Source organism: Passer domesticus, chromosome 2 (assembly GCF_036417665.1).
Source record: "Passer domesticus isolate bPasDom1 chromosome 2, bPasDom1.hap1, whole genome shotgun sequence".
NCBI classification, from domain to species: domain Eukaryota; kingdom Metazoa; phylum Chordata; class Aves; order Passeriformes; family Passeridae; genus Passer; species Passer domesticus.
This window is the reverse complement of record NC_087475.1, coordinates 60,117,969-60,135,554: the sequence shown is the minus strand read 5'-3', so window position 1 is coordinate 60,135,554 and position 17,586 is coordinate 60,117,969. Positions and strand designations below refer to the sequence as shown.

The 17,586-nt window shown below is 38.3% G+C and overlaps 1 long non-coding RNA gene across 1 annotated transcript; it reads right to left on the bottom strand.

Annotated features, from left to right (window-relative positions):
• Window positions 1-284: 284 nt before the first annotated feature.
• LOC135295468 (uncharacterized) lies at window positions 285-15,864 on the bottom strand. Its single transcript, XR_010357579.1, has 3 exons — window positions 15,732-15,864; window positions 1,687-1,758; window positions 285-369 (listed from the first exon to the last, which is right to left on the bottom strand). It is a non-coding gene; the product is annotated as an uncharacterized LOC135295468 (long non-coding RNA).
• Window positions 15,865-17,586: the final 1,722 nt, after the last annotated feature.

The window sequence follows — 17,586 nt, the reverse complement described above, 5'->3', positions numbered from 1 at the left end:
CCTTATTAAAGACAAAGTCAGAGCAAATAGACTGGCAGTGTTATGGCCATTTCAGGTGAAAACGACAGGTCCTTTCAGAGACTCGTCTGGAGGTGTGAAATGGAAGCTATTTGGGAGATATTCCTGTCGTGAATGGCCTGCTGCCTAACTCAGATCTATTGCAGCAGTTCAGGGATGAAATAGAGGGAGACCTGACCCGATTAAACCCTGGCACCGCCCCGCTACCAACAACACGCGCCCTGCGCGCTGCCCCGCGCACCGGCGTGCCCTGCCCTGCTGATGTCCTGGCTGCCTTTACAGAGCCATTGAAGTCAGCGTGGTGTTGGACAGAGGCAGCAACAGTCTATTCCAATCTCATGCTCAAAAAGGCTGTCACGCAAGAGGAGAAAGATTACATTCAGTTGCGGTGTAGCTGTGAAAGTGGACTATTAAGTTCTAATACAGCCTTTTTATTCTTTCTTTGGGAAAGCTACAGAGACATGGTATTAAACCTGTGAGTGTCAGAGAAAGCGGGAGCGAGCAGGGGAGGCTTGGTGAGGTCTCAGGTCAGGGTGTTGTGCTGTGAGTGCAGCCCTCCCCCTGGAGTTGGCAGCTGCCGCTCTCTGTCCTTCTCCACCTTTTGATGCTAACGTTGTAGGGACTCCTCTCACTCAGACACCTATATTGCAAGTATAGTTTTGTGGGCTAGCAAGTGGGGAGGGAGAAAAAAGGACGTTTCTGAAACATATCCAGATGAATGTGCTGAGATTTTGGCATAAAATATTTTTCTTTTGGCTGTTTATGAAAATGGCATGTGGCTAATTAGGAAACATCAATGCTACAAGGACTTGAACTTTTAGCACACTCAGTCTGGGACTGCTTAAATCATAGTCTGGGGTTGCTTGTTCTTCTAATAAGTGCTTGTCACTGATTGCATTTTAACGTTTGTGCATTTGTATTTTGCTTGGGTAAACATTTCTGAAGTTTGGCAAAAGCCTGAAGAGTTCATAGGACTGGGTCCCGAAATGGTCCCTTCCTTTGCCATTTCTTAGATATTTCATTGTACTGATTCAAGCTTTAATGTCTGCCAAGAGGGAGATTGAGGGAGCATTAATGACCAAAGAAAAGTCATCCTAAAAACACTGGATTTGTTTTGGACTTCCTAATTCAAAAAGTGCAAACTTCATCAGACTTTAAACATCTGTCTCTGGTGGCACTTCTGAACAGCAATTTTGACTCACATGCCAAACCCTGAGGTCCACTCTGCTTGTTTGGGACACGTATTTTGAAACACAAAGTTTCCTAGCATCTGAAACATAACCTGAATGAAATACTCTGAGTGCGATTTAAAAGTGTAGAAAAATTTGAAGAAAAAAATTTTGATTATTTTTTCTGTCATAGAAGTGTTCTCATAGGTCTCTGACCCAAGCCCTCCTCCTGATCTAAGGTCCACCAAGTAAGAGATGGCAGAAGGTGACAGTCACATAGCAAAGTTCCTGGCTTTTCAGATATTTATATCGGTATTAACTTTTCTTTCTTGTTTAACTATCACTTGCTCTTTTAGATGGTGTCTCTGGAATTTAAAAGGGGTCTCAAATTTGCCACCATTTAATCACATTTTATGAGGATTATATTTCCCACTGTACATTTTGGAGTAGTTCAATGGAGCTTTGGAGATAGGCCTATTACAAAGTACTCACTTGTTACCTTTAATATTTATATTGCCCCCTGGAGACATCATCTGAATTAAGGATCTGCAGTGACAGCTTATCTATGTATCTGTTGGAAGAGACAAATTTTAATTATTAAAGCTTTTTTATGAAACTCAGGTGTTATGGTTACCATTTCATGGCAAAATGCTAAGTGCATGGAAGTTAGAACTAGGCACTGAATTCACATCTTTGGAGTTTTGCTTTGCAGAAATAATCCTGTTCAGAAGTAAAAATAGGCACTTTACAGTTGATGCACAAGTTTCCTGAGAGCCTTAAAAGACTTGATATTTCAAAGTCAGATTCCACATTTCAGCATGAATGTGTGATAAAGAAGTGGGAAGAGCAAGAGAAAAAACATGTCATATTAACTGGAAGAGTTTACCTCTGACATTTGTGGAACCTGTATCTGACTCAAATGCTGTCATGAATGAATGAATTTACATTTTAGGCAAATGTTGAGAAGTGTATTTGTATCATAGCATATGGAGAAATGAGCAGTTTCCTACATGTGCTCAGGATGGGGAAGAAGAGGTTTGTGAGAGCTTCATTTCAGGCAGCACTGATTGGTCAAGGGCTGAGCTTGTGCTCTCTCTTGGGATCTACCTGTGCATCCCTCACAGGACAATATATTTTTTGTCTTGCTTTCAGTTGCATTGCTCAGATGTAACCAAGGGCAAAAATTGGGCTGCGGTATTTTTATATCTGGAAATTATGCATGTTGTGAAAAGAACTTTTTTTTTTTTGGTAGCACAGGTTGAATCTGCATACTGTCAGTTGGAAAAAAAACATCCTTGTGTGAGGAAACAGGAAATCTACCTTGGATGCCTCTGAGGGAGAATAAGCACAGAGCCCCCAGAAGTTGTTTTTACAAAGTCAGTTTTCAGCACAGAAACACACTTTTTTAACCCCAAACTGGTACAAAAGGCTGTGCCAAATTACATATTCACTATCTGAATAGAGAGTTGTACTCTAATTGTTGGATATAAGCTTGACTGCCTTTGAATTAACAGTTAAAGCTGTATTCATTAATGTGAACAGGGAAGAGTGGGCAGACTGTCACAACATGCATCAGTTCAGTAGCCATGCAGAGCAGGTGAGAGGATGCTAACCGCTTACAAAGGGAAGCAGCTGACCTCCATCAGCCCCATCACTTAATGAAGAAGAGGAAGACAACCAGCTACAGTATCCAAAGAAAGATTTGCTGTATATCTGAAGTTTCACAGTCCCAACAGGCAATATATGACCTACAGTTACCCAGAATGAAATGATTAGTCTTAATGCTTTTAAACACTTTACTTATTCAAGACCTACAAAGGACAGATTTCATAAATGTATTAAACTCCATTTGCTGTACACACAGATTCCGGGGGAAAAGAAATTCCTTTTGGAAATAAGCATGAAATTCACTATTTTCGAAGAAAATATTAGGAGTAGCAGTGTTAATTCTGAAATAAAAGGACCTGACTCAAAATTTTTGGCAAACAGGAACTGATTAAGGGGGCGACTTCAGTTTATAAAACTGGCTGAAATCCAATTTCAGTGCCTGCTGAAATTTTCATTTCCTCTTTTTTTTTTTACCTCCAGAGATAGGTTAAGGGTTAACAGATTCACCCCTTAGAATATGCATATTTAAATTTAGACGGTATTGTTTTTGAACAGAAACTGTTGTCGTGTATGAACCGTGGCACAAAATCTCTGGCAAGTCTTGCTGGGATAACCTAAGATGTTACAGTCTTCAATTTTCTGTCCTGTCTCTTTCCAGAAGATACTGCCCTCATGGGAGTTGGCAAAAGGAATTGCCAGCAGTCCACCTACACGGCTTTACATTCTGGCATGTTAGTTAAATCCACCTTCACCAGCAGAGAGAGCTCAAACTAGTCTGGCTAAGATACTTAAGCTGTGCCCTTTGAAGACTTTATTACTGAGGTGATATCTGCCAGCAGAGATGTAGGTGTTGGAGTTATTTGAGTCAACAACATTTTAAACACAGCCAGACTTATAAGAGGTAGCACATAACAACCCTGAGCTTTTTTTGTTGTTTTTGTTTTTTTTTAAATTTTTGCCTTAGTCTTGCCTACTGACAATGTTGTGGAGTGGGATGCAGCAGAGGCAGAAATTCTGTAGATAATCATTGTGAGAAGGAGCATTCATCTGAAAGAAATTAAACGGTTTCTGCAAGTTTATCTCAACTGGAAGTGTAGTCACAATTGGAAACGACTTGGAAATTGCTGCTCATAACAGTCTTTTAAACATTACTTCTGAGAGTTGTGTGCTGGTGTGAATGCTTGTGCAAATCACCTGGGACAGGTCTTCAAATAACCATTTCTTTGTGCTACCACTGATTCTCTGAGCTGAAGCAACAACCTTCAAGAGTGATACATAAAATGAATCTTAATAAGACACATAATTGTTTTCAGGTTTCCTACCTTAATGTTGCTAGTTACCTAATCAGGGACCAGCTGTACCATGCCTCTCCTATTTTTGTGTGAAGCTCACCTGGGAAGAAGCCAGAATATTGGGGGAAATTATGTGTGCTAAAAGACAGCTCTTGGCAATTAGATGAGGAATGAGAGATCTCACACAGGGCAAAGTCAGTGGGATCAGCCATGTGGAATCACCATCTTTTCAGTACAAATTGAATATTTTCTATCTTCATTTTCCTTTACAAGAGAGGCTTTGTAAAATTTCCTCTCACTGACAGAACTTGGTTTATAGCTTCTCACTGTAGCTGGATCTGGATAGCCTGGAGATAAACATTATATGAAAGAAAGGAGATTTTCCAATCTGTCTGAATAAAGCACTGGTGAAACTTTCATGAGAAAACATATGCTCCTTTATAAGGAATTTGTATATATCTCAGAAAGACTGCCTGCTTCTGAATGTAGAAATAACACAAATAATATATACTATGCCATTTCCTGGTTTGAGATTAATAGCCCACAGTCAATGTATAGTCTAGGACCTATTTTCACACACAGAAAATGATGCCCCCTTGCATGAAGCATGAGGCATGAAAAATATTGCTTCTTATTGAGATTTTTTCTGCCACAGAATTCCCCTTCCTAGCTGTACCAAGAAATTGAGCTGTGAAGGAAATTTTTTATTATTGCTGTGCCATAATAAGTCTGGAATATCAAGACTCCCGTATCAGATTTTGTGGACTTTGGATCTACCTAATCATAGATATGTTGGAATTTTCTCTATTAATTTCCATAAATATCCACTGAAACAAGACTTATCTGCACTTGTGATGGAACACAATTCTGTGGTGTGCACAGGACTATGCTGCCTGAACTGCATTTCACAGCAGCAGCTCTTTGGTTCCTTACACACTGCCACCAAAAAGTACTGCTTATTTTGATACTCAGCCAAGCTAAGTGTTGTATACCTTGAGAAGCCCGTGAGAAAGGTACATCCATCTTTTCAATATCCATTAGGTAGTTTAGGGATCTCAATAATTAGGCAATATGGACTCCTTGAATTGGAATGAGTAAATTAACTTGTAAACATTCATACAAAATAAGGGAAATGATGAAGAAAGTGCTTTCTATTTGAACTTGAAAATAGTGTTTTTATTTTTTTCATACATGTTTAATTTTCTTGTTTATTTCTTGTTACAGAGTCAGCATGGGATTTATAAGACTTTGTGCATTTTCTGACTTTTTCTCAACCAGTGACCACCACTTTTACTTCAGGCCTTTAAGGTGTCATTATGTCCAAAGTATGCTGACTAAGCAGTGTTCACACCAGGAAAACAAGAATGGTGAGGTTATTATGATAAAAATAGACTGATACATTTTCTAATCTTGTGAAATAGAATTTTTTTCCTGTGTGTATCTGTCTTGGCCTCCATTATGCTTTTCCCCTACAGGTACCTATATAGAATCACAGAATGGTTTGGTTTACAGAGGACCTTAAGCCACAGATCATCTAGCTCTAACACCTTCCATTAGACTAGGTTACTCAGAGCCCCATTAACAGATAGGTAATGCCAATAGGTATCTTATCTATGAATTGGCAACATGAAACAGAATAGAGAAAGCAGCACATGTGTTTATTCATTCTGAAAGTAAAAGAGATTAGTTAATTGCTGAAGTCAAAGCATAGGTGCTCAGCTGTACATCATATATTATCTTCATTAATCTACTGTAACAGAGCAGGAGCAGAGTGGTGAAGCATCCTTTTTCAAACCTCAGATGCACTTCTTGAGCATAATGAGTGAACACAGCAAGCCAGTACTCTTATTTGTATTCCTGTCTGCTAGTTGGAAAGTAGGGAAAAGTAATGGGCTTGCATTCATGAAGACAGATGTGGAAGCACACATCTGTATTAGGCATTAAGTGATTTAGAAAAATGGCAAAATATGGCAGTTGTATTACTCATGTCTTTACATATATTTCCATGTAATTTTTGAGATCTAGAAGCAACATGTTGGTATAGATTTTGATTTTCAAACTGAATGTTGAGTGGATGATGGATTCCATGCTGTGCTTGGACACAGTTCCCAGCTCCCTCCTACTCTGTGAGAAATGACTGCAATCATAAACCCATCATGTAATGAAGACTTCAGTAGGAGCAGGAAACACTACCACACCAGGAATTTGCAGGACATCTGGTAAATCAACAACATTATCACAAACATCATGGCCAACAGCCTGAGCTCTAGCAACAGTATATTCATTTTCCAAATGTTCCAACTGAGAAAGATACTCAGACCATTCCCACTATACACCAGATGGTTGATTGGGAAGCCAATATTTTCTCTATGCACAGAAGCTTACTCTTCCGTCACTTTGCATGGGGACCAGATATTTTATTAGAGACAGGATTTTCTCTGGCCCATGTTCTGCTGAAGAAATATATATAGTGTATAACATGCACCACATAGACACCACAATATGGACAACTGCAAGATACTGGAAGAAGTGTCCTGGCAGGCCACAAAACATGAGAAACCTCTGTGGCAAACTCCCTCCCTTTCATCTTTAATGACGTTAAACATATTTAAAGTGAACTACAATGCATTAAATTGTATTAAATATGACATAATATCAAAGCCACATGAAAATGAATCAATCTGTCATGCAGTGGTGTCAGAGAGCCACAAAACAAGTCTAGAGATATAGTAGCTGTAGTGCATAGTGGGATGATAATTTAGGCTCCAAGTAATTAGCATAACACAATTTCTAGTGCCTTAGTCAAGAAAAACTGTCTGTAAAAGTCAGTGGAAGTTTTGCCTTATTGAATATGTACTTCAGATAAAACCTGGAAATAGAAAGCTGAATTGACTTTGTGTGTTGACTTTGCAAACTGCTCTCAAAATCATAATAGTGAATTTGACTACAGAGAGAAAATAACTCCTTGTATTACTAAAACTTCCAGACTTGCTTTCAGTTTGATAATAAAGGTTTTGATGTAAACCTTTTGTCTTTCTTCTCTTTATCTCTGTTCTAGCTGTAGTTGTAAATCACTGGATGGGTTCCTAGCTTCATTAATCCATGCTTTGTCAAATGCCCTATAAAAGACAGGAATTTTCTTAAAGCTGTTGCAGTCTTCTGTGAAACCAAAGAGAAATGTAACATTTTTATATGATGAACATATTCCGATACTTTTTGAAACGCTAAGTTATCCTTTCCTTGCAAGTTCACCACATTCTTACTGCTTGACCCCAGTATTTCTATTACCAGTGTGTATGTCAGACTGTTGTTTTTCAGGAATCATCATCAGCAATATTTAACCTCTGCAAGGGGCTAGGAAAATACATTGTCCTATTATTTACAAATTCTCCTAGAGTTTATCAGGTGAATTCTAGTGCTATATTTGAGCACATATTTGAATTTAAGCAGTGGACTAACCTATGTGTTGGGAACATTCCATCTGCTTGATTCGACATCCCTAAGAAAAATCAAGAGCAGCTTGGTAGAGTTGGAAAGGTACATTCCCTGAAGTGTCCCCACCTTGTGAGCATTACTGGTCAGGAGACACAGAGGATTTTTCCTGAATCTGCTCTTGTTAGCAGTTAGATGAGGCAGGCTGGCTATTCTGGTTGGATCATGGAGTGACATATTTCATCCACCACTGGTACACTTGTGCATGCTCTCTCAAAAAAATCCGAATGGACACCTATGTACTTACACAATTTAGTAAGAACCTACGCTTCCTTTCATCTTCCGAAATTTTTCAATTTCACTTCATCTTTTCAAACCCTGACTGTGTAAAGCCACATTGATATGCTTAACTTAAGAACGGTAAAGCCACTGAAGCCAACAGAACTGACGGATGTAAAATTCTAAGAACGTTTGCAGGATTTAGCACTAAACTTTAAGTCCGAGATCTCTAAATTTGGAAGCCTAAGAGTTTCATGATCTTCCAAGCATGGATTATCCTTATTTTCTGCAGAAGTGGTTCTAAACCTACTGCTTGTACTTAGGAATAACAGAAGCTTCCTAGGAGTGTGCTGGCATGCTTTGGAAGGAATTGTGGTTGTGAAAGGTGAATAACAGAGACAACACAGAACACTCCAGGCTGGATCAGTCCAGACAAAGCAGTTCATATCCTGGTCTCAGTAAAGTAAATGGCAGCTATGCCCTGTAACTTTAACTGTCAGTGAAGAGAAATGACTGTGTAATTGCTAAAATCTGATACTAAGCTGGTAGCAAAGAGACTGCATTTTACAGCTATAGATATTTTTTTTTTTTTTTTTTTTTTTTTTTTTTTTTTTTTTGTAAAAACCCAACCAAACAACAGAAACAGCCAGGCCAATGCATTAAAACAGTTCTTAACTGAAAGAGTTAATTCTGATCATAATTTGCTTTAAAAAAAAAGGAAAAAAAAAAGAAAATAAGAAATTTAATATATTTTCAATCATGTCAACTGAAATGCAACTTTCTCCAATGACAGACTTGCCTACATCTATCACAAGGCAAACAATCTGTGCTAAAAGCATAAAGACTTATTTTTCCTTTATTCTTATCTCAGTGAAACAGTCCACTGACAGAAACACCTTTTGTTTGGAAGAGATTTGGTCATGTTTCACCTTAAACTAGTGCAGAAATAGAAGTGTATTAGAGAAGTTTTGACTGCCGGCAGCAGTGGAATTCATTGCCCATTATTTTGCTTTCTAAAATATAAACGCAACTTGATTATGTTGCCAAATAACCACATGCAGATCTGCAGTTCCTTAAAAGTAACTTACTTATCAACATTGTCAAGAGAAAAAAGTCATTAACAGCTGCTTGCAGAAAGAAAAGAAAAAGGGAAAAAAGGTGTTAATCTGGGTGGTTTAATCTTGACAAAACTGAGTGATAGCAAGCAGTATTCTTGGAGGGACGATCATCCAGCTATTGAAACTCTAAGACAAAAAGTATTTGGAAATTGTTAAGGTGTAACATCACTCTGAAATGATCAGGGTGTTTAAGTTAGAGAGTGTCATGTTTTTGTTTTGCTTTAGTGTCTTGCAAAATTTGTCCTCTTCATACTAGACTTCCAAGGGTTCAGGCAGGTAATGTGTAAAGAATACCCAAGGCACAGCTGTCACATCTTCAAAGCTGTCAGATGGAATCTCTTTCTGATGACTGAAGTCTATGAGAATCAGGATGGAGCTGAACAACTAAGTTTCTCTTGCAACCCCTTCCAAGAGTGTGATTTGCTCATAGCAGAATGTCTGGGGACATCCTTAATTATGGTATTCATTCTTTTGACTTATGTCAATCATCTGCAAAATTACATACATTTTTAGTATTCTTCAGGCCTTTCCATCCTCTTAAAAAAACATCATCTGTTGGGAGGAAATGGTCAAATGTGGAAGAATGGTGAGGAAGATGGTGGATTAGCTCAAGTGACCTTGGGAATGCTGAAGCCCGGAGAGTAAGAGTGTGGGAAACCCCATGTATTATACCTACTGCTGTTAATCCTCTGTCTGTTTTGTGAAGTAGAGTCTAGAGATAACACAGGTATTTACAGAGACTTGGAGGCACTCTCACGGGCATGTTTGAGCTCCCTTTTGGGAGAGGCATCAAAGATCATAAAAAGCATAGAGGAGATCAGAGAATGATGGTAAACTATGTGTGTGCAGGTCCTTGGTAAATGGGTGCAAACAGCAGCCCTAGAGTATGCCATGAGCCTGGTGTTGCTTGTGCTCCCCCTCATGTGTCCTTGCTGCCCAGGTGTTCCTTTGGGGGTCCTCCAGTTAGCAAGACAATGAAATAAATTTATTCTTTGCATTTCAGCCATGGGTTTAGGGTTGTTCTGGCCACCTGACTGTATTGACTCATACATCATTTGTTTTTTGAAATCTCATTTTGGTACAAATGAGATTTCTTCTGTTTCTCACCTTTTATAGTAACTTTCAATTGTACATGGTTACTTAGTAAAGTAAAAGGAGTAAAAATTCCAGTTTGGTAGTTCCTATACTCCATTTTATCAGTTTTAAATTATAACTGTAGGCATGTAAGCTAAAACATCACATCCATACAAAGTTTTAGAAGACTGAAGTATTAGCATATCACCTGCCTGACAGATTTGGCTAAATCATCTGAACATATTTATGTAAATATGATGTGCTCTGCACTAGAATGAGCAGAATAAATTTAATGGAGCTACTACTACTTCTTAAATTTAAAAAGTAAATTGTGTTGCTAGTAAGGTAATAAAAAAAAAAATTCAATCACCTTGCCACTTCCTGCAACCAGAATATCATGAAATCAAGTTATACGCCTGCCTTTGTCCTTAGCTTAATTACAGCATTTGACACCTTCTTAAAACACTCCTGTTTTCCAGCCTTTCACCTTCTCCATGGAATATCTTAATTACTCTTTCAAAAAAGAAGATTAAGTATGACTGCTTTGACCTCTCTTCTTTGTCCCCATTCCTCACTCTCTTTCTAAAGCTTCATTACATTTCAGATCACATTTTCCTTTGTGGTATTATATCCTTTAGTAGGATATTTTATTATTCACTGTTGGTTTCCTGCTTACTTTCTCTTGCTGCTTCTCCACTATCTTAGTGAAAAGAACACACCATTCCTTCCTTTGTTAGATGCAGGATTTTGTTAAGGTCTAACACCTCTTTAAGAAACCAGCTGAAGACAAAATTTCATTTACTGTTTTTATATCATTCCCTCTCATATCAACATCTCCATTGCCGTCTCTCCTTTCATCAAACTTGCCTGCATTGTCTTCCATAAGATTTTCTGTTATGTTCCTCCCCCTCAAAATGTAATAGAAATAAAAGCAAATTACTTACTCTTTTTCTGAAGCCCTGTGAGCTGCTAAGTCCTCACTAGTGCTAATAAAACTCATTGATGGAGTCTGTAACTGTGGAGGTCGTTTTAGACCCTCCTTTTCTCTTGCTTTTGCTTTGCACATGAGAGAGCATTTTTGTCTGTATATTGATACCACTGTTTTACACCTACATTCACACACATTAAACAGTTTGGGCTCTTGTTATATCTTTCTTGCTATATTCCTTAGGAATTCTATAACTTTTTTTTTCTGTGAATTGTGTAATCACAACATTTCCCCCAACAATTTTCTTTATTTAGCTCCTATTGACTCACATAATTGCTTCTCTGCTTCTCTGCCTGCTTCAGATGTCTATTCTCCTAATCCTTCCTGAATCTAATCTCATCACAGCTTTTTCGTGAATGGTGGAGAATGAGTAAATTCTTTGTCTACAGGAATATTAGCTTTGCATGTGTAGCTGAGGTCCTAGCACCCACGTCTTCCAGGTTAAGGGTGGGTGGTGTGAGCACCTGATGAAAGAAAGCAAGCAAGCACTGAGAGAATAAGATACATTTTAAGTGTCATTTTTGCAGAGGTGTTTTTTTTAAAAAACAGGTAGTAAAGACTAAAGGAGCAAATTAAACTAAAGGAGTAAACAGCAGTTTTCTTACTCTACTTCAGTAAGTTTTCTTATTGAATTAATCCAGTAATTCCCAACTGGATAAGTAAATTTCCTTCATTTATGTATTTAATCTCCAGGCATCTAATTTGGTTTTATGTGTTACACTGCCAGAAAAAAGATATCTGAACCATTCTGCTTAAATGTCTGAGTTAATTGTGCTAGATTTGCATTCCTAACCTTCAGATCTTTAGAAAGAAACATTTTTACTTTTAAAAGACTTTCTTGGATACCAGCCTAACAGGCTAGATTTTGAAGCTGTGGAACCAGAGTGGTTCCATTCTCTTCCTCTCATCTTTTCAGAACCATTTCTTTCCCCATGTCTCTTCCCATTTCAGCTACTTTTAATTATCTGAAAGTCAGCATCTAGATAGTGACCAGAGATGGACAAAGACATCTAGAGATGCTTTCCAGACTACAAAGTAGTAGTTAAATCAGGCAGGAAGAATTGACAGAGCGACAAAGTAAACTTGACAATTAGTTTGGACCAAACCCCTGTATTTTAGACAGGTAGCTGTCTAGTTAGTCAAATGAATTAGAAAGACATCATTATGGGGCATTACAATTATTTCAACAGGATATTGCCTAAAAAACTACAAACAAGAAGAATTGAAACTCTATTATTATGGTAACATAACTTACAACTCTGCTAATGCACTTTTATTCTTCATGGGGTCAATGAACCTTGGACTAATGCTGCTATGCCTTGTGTCATCCATATAGAAACTTTCTAGCTGTGGCTTTGCCAGCAGACTAGACTGAACCAGTGCACAAGGCACAAGCCCTAGCAAATGATTGTCTATACTGTTTATCAGGTTTGGCTTAGGGCCAAAGAGGGAGTTGCTCTTTCAGACACTGCTGTATCTTCTGTTTGGGACCAGAAGATGTGGCTGGATGTAATTTCCTTAATGATATATCTTGAACTCCGGGGCTACCCTAACTAACCCTTCGCAGCACAACATTCAGTGGTCACACTTTAGTAACCTTGTAAAATTTCACTGCTGGGCACTCCTGAACATGTTACTGGCTTTGACAATAGATAGACATGTTTAGCATTGAGATTCACAGCCAATACAAGATCTTGATATTCCATACTGGTGTCAAAAGTCACATAACATTACAGCAGATAGGATCATAAACCTATAACAGAATAGTTTAGGTTGCAAAAGATCTCTAAGATCATCCAGTTGAATCCAGCAACTGCCAAATCCACCACTAAGCCATTTCTCCAGAGCTGAAACAGAGTCCCTAAGTGCCACATTAACATTATCTTTTAAATACCTCCAAGGCTGGTGACTCAACCACTTCCCTGGGCAGCCTGTTCCAGAGCTTGACAACAATATCAGTGTTGAAATCTTTCCTAATACAGGAATGAAATATCAACTGTGTAACAGCTGCAGCCACACTATCAGCTCATAAGTTTGAGATGGAGATAAAGGAAATGGTATAAGCATTTTCCCTGAGACTCTGGGATTCCTGTTGAAAACTTTTGTGGCAGCTGGGTCTGACAGTTTTCACAGGCTGAGATAAAAACCCTGTGATTGGTAACTAGGAGAGTTATGGAGAAAGATGACCAAATCATCATTATGTGACCTCACATATCAGCTAGTGCTGTCAGTAGAAGACAAGGAATTTTGTATCTAATTGTCACTTTATTTGTTTGTTTGTTTGTTTGTTTGTAAGGGAATGTGTTTTGAGAAGCTTATTTTGTTACAAAACTGCATAGCAGAGGAGAGAGTAGTGATAAGAAGAAATTATATTCCTTGGAAACCAAGGGAGGACTACAGGTTTCCCTTACTTAGGACTGAGGCAAAAAGACAAAATTGATCCCAAATCTCTCTTTAAGTGTCACAGTCTAACCTGATAAGGAGTTGTAGAAAGTCTCATTAACTCAGCATTCCTACAACTACTAAATTTTCTTGCAAATAGCTTAGCTTGTTTTGCTAAACCAGACATGAATAACCTCCAATAGAGTCATTTGGAAGGTAATTCTAACTGTCTTTATTTATATTTGTATAGATTGGCTTCATGGCAGGGTCTCTTACAATAAAGTGCAGCATAATAACTATCTACTAATGATACTTTGGCTTGAAATATCGCCAGGAAGTTTAAATTGGTATCCACCTATTTTTAGCAGAAATAGCTGCCAACAGTTCATAAAATAAGCCCCAGCTGTAATAACAAGAAAAAATTGACATAAACCAAATGCTCACCATGGGTGAATTTCCACCTACTCTCCACAAATAGAATGAGATCATAAACAGTGGGAGGCTGTCCTTTCTCTAATTTTAATTGTTTTATTTTTCAGTTCACAGCCTGATTTGATTGAGAATGGTAGGCAGGTATAATTTAATTTTAGCACTGACCCCCTACAGGATGGATTGCAAATGTGATGAGCCCTAGTATGAATTGACTGTTTAGTTGTTCATGTGCATGCAAAGAACTAGTTATACAATTTATCTTCTGAAACTTCCTTTTGCAGTGAAACTTCACTTTGAAGTTCACCATGTACCCTAGCATAAACTGACCACTGTTATGAGCATACACATATCCTTCGTGGAGTTCACAAAGTGATTCAATGAAATTTTCTCTTACATACTGTGTTATCTATTGATATAATTGGCACTATCTTATACGCAGATGATTGACTCATTTTATGGATTGGTAGGGGAAATAAAACATGGACAACCATAGTCATTCCAGAATTGAAACTGAAATGTGACCTCCAATGTATATCTGATACAGAAGTTTCATTCCATTTTATAATCAAAGGCCTAGCTGTCTAAAAATGAAGCTCATCTAGAATTTTTTGACTAAATTTCAAAATTAATTTTCTTAAGTATTCCTAAAACTAATACTGCAAAACCAGTATTCTCTTAACTTAGAAGTAGGAAGCAAAGTAAGCTGCTTCTGTTTAAGATTCAGCATTTACCTCATGTTCAAGTCTACCTCTGTTTTTTTTATTTGACAGTTCAACAGTGATATGTCTATGCTTTTACTGGCTTCTCATCAATGATGATACGATATTTGCTGTTCTGATCCACTCAGTGCCATTACCATCTGGTAACCTCCAAGGAACACTTCTGAAACTTAGTAAACCTATTGATAGGCAAGGGACCAATGAATAACATGAGCTCTTACAGTGGTAATAAAAAAAGAAATTGTGGAGCATCATTATACCAGCAGCACTTTAAGCTCCTGCTATGTATGTAAATTATTTTTACATTTGAAAACAGGATAAAACTGTACTGAGCATAATAATGAATATTAAAATTTTTGATTTCCCTCCACTTTTGACCTGCTGAGATCTAGATTTGAGCACATGAATGATCTCACATCTGCCATCCATACAGAATCTGTCTGTAGAGAATGACTGAAATATTGCCTAGAATTGCTTTAAAATTAGAATTCTTTGAATTAAAATTAATTACAAATCCCCAAGACACCTTAGTAAAATTCAAATAGGTAATTAAGTACGTAATATTTTCACAATAGAACAACTTATCTGTGTGTGCTCAAGAGTGAAGATTGATGGAAGTGAAGACCCCAAAATATGCCCTATATTCTCCATGTGCATGCATCACAGCATGACATATTGTGCATATGAACTGGAAACAATTTCCGATGGTGCCAGGGATCTGCAGCACTAACACTCACTACAGTTTTACTAATCTGCCAATGTCTCAAATAAAACCTTTGGCAGAGTTCTTGCACAGGGCACAGATACAGAGAAAAAGTGTTCTGGAATAAGCATCTGCTGTTTTATTTTCTACATTTACAAGTCACTAAAAAGAGTTTTCTTTCCTTTAGACAACAAATTTTATTAACTTGCTTATATACCACTGTGCAACTTCAAGCAGTGCTCAGGTCGAAATTTTCTTCCACCATTATTTCCTCTTTGGGTTGCATGGGTTTGCATTTATACAATAAACAACTCTGTTCTCACCTCACAGATTATTTGGCAGAGAGAAATGAGAGTTATTTTATGCAGTAGCCAAGTGAACTTCTGTAAACATTTGGTTTCCTCCGAGATATTTCCATATCCCAAATACACAGCTATCAGAGCTGTGTTAAAGGTGGAATACATTGCACAAGAGGTGAAATGTAAAGATGAATTTGACAGTGTGTTTAAACTGGTACCTTTGGGGAAATAAGGTCCAACACCATAAATTAAAGACAGATTCAGGCTACATCTTGCATCTTGTTGGAGACATGCCTTCAGCAAAGAAGTACAGCAAGGCCTGCATGAAAGCCTTAGAGGGAACAAGGCTAGGAAAACCTGAAAGCAAAAAGAAAAAAAGAGGCCTAAAATATGCTTGTAAGTTAAAGCAGTTTAGATTTCTCTACACCCAACTTCTAACAATTTCTCCACTGTTATCCCTATGGGTTTCCCTGGCATGGTGAAGAACTGGTGGCTGTATCATGTTTGATGAACGATGATAATTATGGGCATCTCCACCCAGGCTGCAGGACCGGCTTTCCTCTGGGTGGTGAGATCAAGGAGTGACCTAGTAATGACTCTCCTGGGACCCTTCACCTGCAGCCTGGGCTCAGCTGCTGCCCAGTCCTGGCTGCTCAAAATTGCTCACAATGTGTGGACACAGCCTGTGAAAGGAGAGCACCAGCAGACAGATGCATTGACTTTAGCAAGGTAGAACTTAACTGAGAATCAGCAGCTGTGAGTGCTCTGGGGGAGACTGAGCCTTGCTGTATTGTCTGAATGCTGCTAGATGGTTTATGTTCACACATGGCATTGAATGTGCACAGTCCCACTGGGGCAACACCACACTGGGGCCTTCATGGGTTAGTCTTACACATGTGTCAAGCCAAGACTGGTTCTGCACTTCGAGGTAGCAGTGAGCTACTAAGCCAGGCAGCAGGCTTTCTGGGGCTCAGCTGACCTATGCAAAGAGCTAGCAGACCACCACCACTATTCAGAATGGCTTACATCTTGTTGCAAAACCAAGATGTCTTATGTCCTTCCCCTCCAGGAAAAGATAACTACTAGCATAGGACATCATAGCAGCCTCTGCTCCAGTCGTCAACCTTCACACAGATTTTGTTTATGAGAGTGCTATAAGCATGCAAAATAGCCTTTGGACCTGAGGAATCAATGCTGGTAACATCCTTCTTGTTTTATGGGGCAAAATTTTAATTGAAATGATTAGTAATCTCAGGTAGTGAAGAATGCTTTATCGTCGTGTTACCTAAATGCAAGATTTTAACTCTTTGCCTGCCTTAGTGCTGCTAAAGGATATTTTCTACAGGATTTTATTTATCCTGTTCATCAGGAGTTATTTTTCAAATGGGTTTTACAAAGCTATTTAAAAACACAGATTTTTTTCTTATTTAGATACTGCTACTGGAGATCTTTCCCTGCTATAACAAAACTGCCAGTGAATCCACCAGACCTTGCCCTTGCTTCTCCCTATGAAGACTTGCTTTGTTCAAACTGAATTTCATGACTGACAATCTCAGCACATCTGTGCTCTTTTTAATGCTACAATATGCTGTTTAAGAGAGATATTCTTTCTGCTGCACAGCCACATTTAATAAGGACATGGGAGACATTTGGAAATGGGCAGCAATGTTGATTCAAGATTTTTTGGCAAGGAAGCATCGCTGATTAATTCCAACAGATACCATTTTCTATAGAGGTACCCTGCACCCAGTGGGCATCCTAATAATAGCAGGAAGTGATGACCCTCACCAAAAGGTGAGGGAAAAATTCAATCCATTCAGCAGTTGGACAGATTTCCACATTTGGTTTTACATGTCTCCTTTGTAATTGCTCAGAAATACAACTTTACAGAGAAAGGCAGTGCACACTCTATGTGTTGCATTATATCAGCTTTTTGACTGAAAGTAGCCTACGCTTGTTTCATCCCAGATGAAAAGCATTATATTTTCAAAAGAGGAGCTGATTTTGAGCGAGTTCATTCTGCTGGAGAAGTTTTTATAAAGCCACACTGAACAACTTGCAAATGTGAACTAA